Source organism: Bombus huntii, chromosome 14 (genome assembly GCF_024542735.1).
Source record: "Bombus huntii isolate Logan2020A chromosome 14, iyBomHunt1.1, whole genome shotgun sequence".
Classification (NCBI taxonomy): domain Eukaryota; kingdom Metazoa; phylum Arthropoda; class Insecta; order Hymenoptera; family Apidae; genus Bombus; species Bombus huntii.
In genome coordinates this window covers 4,670,179-4,676,178 of record NC_066251.1, presented here as the reverse complement: position 1 = coordinate 4,676,178, position 6,000 = coordinate 4,670,179, and the positions used below count along the sequence as shown (strand labels likewise).

Genomic DNA, 6,000 nt, shown 5'->3' with positions numbered 1-6,000 from the left:
GTTATCGTCAGAATTTATCATTATGGATCATATACTCCTCTATAAACCTGCGATAGATTCCAGTAGATTTAACAAAGTCTTTCAACAAACACCCTCTCACAGTACCATCTTTAGAACGTATTACACAAATGAAAGGTTCCCACCAATCCTCGTCAAAATCTATTCTATTCCAGGTTCTAAACCTACGAAATAAGTTCCAGTAGATCGGCCAAAATTTCCGACAAATTCCCCTCCAATAACCTAAACCTACTCGGGTATAACTCGCCTGGAATATAGCCAGAGCTCTGCACCCGAGCCAACGCCAAGAAAGAAACTCGGAAGGTAGGAACGCTCGCACAGGTAGAACAGAACCTGTGTAGATGCGCAGTGCATGGATGCGCCTTCGAACAGCAGCGGCGAGAATCGTGAACCAGAGTCGTGGAGTTGCAACCCTGTGGCTCGTACGCGCAGGCGGTCGAAGTTCCTCGAAGACCGCCAAAAAGTATCGAGGTCGGCCGGCTAGAGGCGGAACGGGCCGAGTTGCGGCGGAAATTGTCGGGCCGCGGCGAACAGCCACGAGCCAGACCCGTTGCGCGGTTTGCCTCGTTGCAGGCGCACAGTGCAGCCGCCGGTAGAAGCAGCCTCGCAGTCGCTGCTCGGCGATGTTTCAGCTGAGCTGAGCGCACGAGGAACGCTCGTGTCGCCGGCGCTGGCGTTCGTCTCTCTTCTCGTGCTTTTTCCGCTCGTTTCTCGCCGCCTTTCCATTCACCTTCACGCGCACGTTCCCGATTAACCCCGTGGACACCGGGCTCTGGCGCGATCCACCATCGAACGAAACCACCGACCACGACGTAAGTGCTCTGTGACAGTTATCACGGTGTTGCTTAGATACTATACTATACTAGTATTCTTTCGCTGTGACACGATGTATATCGGGGGAGGAATCGGGGAGAGGTAGACAGTGTGAATAGGAGCTGTTTGGTAGAATCTCGTTTGGTGAATTTTTGGTGGAATTGCATACGAGAATTGGTTTATTACGGGGGATCGTTACGTGTGTCAATGGTTAGATTTGAAGGTTGAGTTAAGTTAAGGGGTGGGTTTGTGTCAGTGTTTGTTAAGAATTGGCGGCTTTTTTGCGATGTGTTTTCGCTGGTGCCTTCGACCAATCGCCGGCTGTGTTTACATATGCGGTCGAATCGCTGTGCTCTATCCTTGACGATGAACGGCCTTCGTAACTTCGCCTCGTAAATTCGCACGGGCTCGTAGAAACGTGTTGTCGAGCCTAATCAGGTAACCGCTTGCTGAAAATGTCGCGACGATCATGTCGAACGATATATGTATTTCAACGGTATACATGTCTTGCTCGCACCACAGACATTCGGAACATTGTTTATCAAAAATATACGTGTTACAGTAATCGAAATATTATTACAAATTGAAATAAGAAAGTAGGATATTCGAGTATAAAAATAAAATTCTTATTTCTGATCCTTGTTAACATTTCGATGATATAATGGATGTGGCAGTCGCAGCGGGACGATGACTAGTTGTTTACCCGTTTGTTTAATTAAAGGCTTGTATCCGTAATACGGTAAAATTGTGCACGAAACCGCACGTTATTTCTGTCTGCCCAACCCCTCTCAGCCTGTCTAAAGTTACACGTTCGCTGCAATTCGATAACACTAGGCTAGCGTACTCGAAACGTTAATGATACTACAATGGAGCTTAATGAATGGTCGATTCGTGTTCTATTCGAAGCGTTTTTCTATTAAAACGCGTATAGGCGTCGATGACGTTTCGCGACCAAATCAGAAAACGACCCCCCGCCCCCCCTCCCTCTTTGTGTGTGCGTGCGTGTGTGTTTCTCTCTGTCACGGCATCAGGTTTCGCGTGGAGTCACGTGAGGATGAGGGAAAAGAGTGGGCAGATCGATTCTAATCGTGCAACACACGGCACAATCGAAGTCGGGCCAACGGTGAACAACAGAGGGAGGAAAAGTGGCATAAAAATAGAAGTCAGAGCACAGGACGTGTACTTGGCCGTGTAGCCTATGCGATACGATGTTATCCTGCCGCGGTGGGTGTCCTTGTTCTTGCGACCGCCATTACGACATGTCAAGGCGAGACGCATATGTACGTGTAATATTAGATCGAGCACGATAATCGTCGTGATAATAGCGTAATAATTTTTAACAGCGCGGTTCGAGGTTCGACCGTTTCTCGACGATATCTTCTTCCTTGCGTCCCTTCCTCCCTTCCTTTCTCTTTTTTTCCTTAGAATGTCTGGAGAAATTTGTGTGGAATTTACTGTATATATATATGAGATTATAACATAAAACGTTTAACTTTTAAGGATCGTATTGTGTTGCATTCTAAGAGAGATACGGTTAATTTAGATAGTTGAGGTTACGTATGCAATAAAGAATTCTTAGTTTTAGAATGATACGCATAGATACATTTGCACAGGTATTTATCGAAGACAAAGAAGATTTAGAAAAATGATACAAGAAAATTCAATGTTTCGCGTACTAAGAGCTGGTATGCATTTATGGTGTTGTGTTTCCCCTTCTTTCTCCTTCTTTTCTCCCTCTCTTTGGAATTTCCAAAGGAATTTATTCAGATGTTTGTAGAGTATTGAATGTTGTTCCTTCAATCGTCACTATAATAGCATACAATTTCTAAGAGTATTTTTGATACACTGCTCCTTGACATTTTCTTCCTCTCATCTTTCCCTTCTGTGTATTAGATTGTATATAACATTCAATGATTTCTTACTATTCATGCTTCAGTGAATTTTAAGAAGGATGACTTTAATTAAAAAATATTAAGGTTATACATATGTATGTGGAAGAGAATTCTCCGCTCTAAAATGTAATAGTATGTAATAATGTATCTTCAAAAACAGAAATGTTTATTCAAAAAGAATGAAGATTGGGAAAATTGATACTATAAAGTAGAACATTTTATATGGTAGATCTTAATACTTATAGCGCTGTTTTCTCTCTTTTCTCATTCAAATCTGCGTCAATTTTTAAAGAACTACAAATTGTTCATATCACGCTGCCGCGTTTTCTCACTTATCACTTCATTTTTTCCCGGCTGAAAGACGTAAAAGCAGAGCCGCAGTATCCGTGTAACCGTGCTCGTTGGAGTTTTTTTCGGAGTCTGCGAAAAAACGCGTGAACTTGCCCTTGCTCGAAAAACAGCGAATCCCAAGGTGGCGTGCGTTTCTACGGTGTCGGATGTACCACGTCAGTCAATATATCGACTCATTTCCGATAATGTATTGCCACTCGAAGCGATAACACGTACAAAAGCACACGCTTAGATTATGTTACACGTACATGACACGTCGAAAACGCCTTGCCTCGTATCGAATTTCTTACTCTTTTTTTTTACCCGGTTTCGAGATACTACAAACCATGTACCAACCTTTTTTAACGGCTCGTTCAATTGCTAGTAGAACAACGCGCGTTCTATTTGATACGCCTTCTTATCTCGAGAGAACGGTATCGAGTTTCGCGTATACACTTTACACACTATTATCTTTACTACGGTTAGGAAGACCGCGTCCATTTTTTGTGAGCTTTGTTCGATTTGGAATTGTTCCATAGTCCACAAACACGGAAATGAGTATTTGCGAAACACAGAGAAAATGAAGTGTAAATAGGTTAAGTTAGATTAGTAGATTTCTGTTCCCATTCGTCAAATGATCCATTATTTTTTAGATTTATTCGTGAAACATGAATATAATCACTGTTTTCTATGATTATTGATAGGATAATGTGATTCATTATCACATGTATTATTAAATCGTTAGAAACAAATCTCGCTACTTAGTAAATATGTAACAAATCCTTAGACTTTACAAATTAGCTATGTTAGTAATAGCATGAATCTGTATAAGCTACATCCACGATCGAATCGAAATCGCAAATTAGACCATCGTAAATTTTTCATGTGAGAGACGTCAGAGTAAGCAAATTGACAGAAATCTTATGAGATTTGAATTTTTTGTGATCCAGTAACATACTCTAAAATTAGAACAAAAGGAATTATTGGAATTCCTAACTCAGCTTTCTACGATTACGACTCCTTTTTTCTGCCTTTGATCTACTTTTTTCATAGCTGGATTCCTTTCTCATGGCGTTGCATTATTTTTTTTCATGGTTGGAAATCCTTCTTCATTTCCTCCTGATGCTTCCTTCTTTTTTGCTGTTAGAATTCTTTCCTCAATGTCCTTGCACTATTTTGTGTAAATGGAGTTCCTTTTTATATTTTTACGTCTCACTTTCCTCTTTTTTTTTTTTTAGCCGTGGAATTCCTTCTCTAACGTTCTTGTGTTGTTTTTAAGTTTGCAGCTACTTTTTTTTCAAGTTCCTGCGCTGCTTTTTTTTATCGATGAAATTTCTTCCTAACGTTGTCGTATTGTTATTTCTATGACTAGGATTCCTTTTACTCCTCATTCTAACATTTTCTTTTTTAGTACTTCCTGCTTGGTGTCTCTACTATCTTTTTAGTTACTGGAAAATTCTTTTTGATTGTTCTAACCTCCTTACTTTCTTTTTTCCATTGAAATTTGTCTCAGTACTCTTGCATCCTTTTCTTTTCTTCAATCTTTCTTTCTTCTCAAGTTTAAAAGTTCTATCGATGCTAGAACTTTTTCTCTATATTCGAGAATCCTCATCCTGGTAGAATTGTTTCAAGGAATGCGGAAATTTTTCCAAGTCCCAGTTTCATCATGGCAGACGTATAGCAAGAACTCGAGTAATAAATTAGTTTCCCCATTTCGTTATTCCCCGACCACCTTGATAAACATTATCCATGAATCTGGAAGAGCAGAATCTGGAAGAGTAGTGCTACAACACTCCTGAGATATACAGCAATCAGATAGTTGCTAGGAACAATATTTGAGAAAGTGATCCGCTAGTAACCACTGGTTGACCACAAAGGATGAACGTCGTTCTCTTCAAGTAATCGACTAGAAGATAATTGATAGCATATATCAGCCTTGGACACCTTGACAATGGCAGAAAAATCGAACTGGAGAATGGAGGTTTCCCTTGAAATATTTGCTGTCACCCATTCTGCCATAAATGTAATCTGATTAATACAATTTGTTTTAATCATCCAAAAGATGTCTATTTTTTCTATAAAATAATTGGGTACTTCATATTTGTGATTCTGCATCTTAATAAGAAACACGCCCATTCAAAAGTCTCCGGACAGTTATTATACTAGCTTCACAATTGGAAGAAGTTACGTATGTCTCAAAGACATCAGGAATTGGTATTTAGATATATGACAGTAACATGACAAAATATAGCAATTAATAAAGTTAATACTATATGATTTTTAAAACACAAATGCAACTTAAAGTTCATAATGTATGTGCATTGAATACCAAAGTTTTATTAAAAGTAGGAAACGTTGTAAGACCTTTATATTACAATGTTCATCAATCACTGGAGATGCTGTATCATCTAATCTTCTTACTCTTACGTAGATAATTGATAAATAAATCACAAAGATTATAATGAAGCAACGTAGCTTCAAATCTTCTATATTTATTCAACCACTTCGATCTACAAATTAATAGGAATCTAGGAAGATTCAAGTGATTCAGAATCTCGAAGTTAGATGAAGTACTATATCTCACCCTAGTTCCAAGCTCCATTAAAACCATATAGAATCTTACATGTTATCATCATTGTTACTAAATCAATGGATAGTAGCATTACTCGATGTTTTAATTCAAGATCTCAAGATACTACGAAGACTACTATTATCCTAACGCCACTGATAGAGACGATAGCAGCATCTCGGGTGCAAATTGCAACGATGCGAGGGTACACGACCTAGCCACGGGTGACGTAACAGCTCGCGTATTTCTAGAGCAGCAGGTTAAGAATAGCACGGCAAGTAGACGGCTGAATTAAATATAGTCGGTGAACGACCGGCTAGCACAGTACGAAATTTCATTGAAGTCACGGAAATCCGTCAGAACATTGTCCAGCTGATA

General features: G+C 39.8%; 1 protein-coding gene across 2 annotated transcripts in view; it reads left to right on the top strand.

The window, feature by feature from the left end:
- Window positions 1–453: 453 nt before the first annotated feature.
- Window positions 454–6,000, top strand: part of LOC126873382 (fl(2)d-associated complex component) — a 49,870-nt gene continuing 44,323 nt past the window's right edge. Inside the window, exon 1 of one of the 2 annotated variants that reach the window (XM_050634203.1) lies at window positions 454–830. The gene's annotated coding sequence lies outside the window, so the exon portion shown is untranslated. Of the gene's footprint in view, window positions 831–1,049; window positions 1,270–6,000 lie in introns of those variants that run through there. The other variant, XM_050634204.1, reaches the window with a different exon arrangement.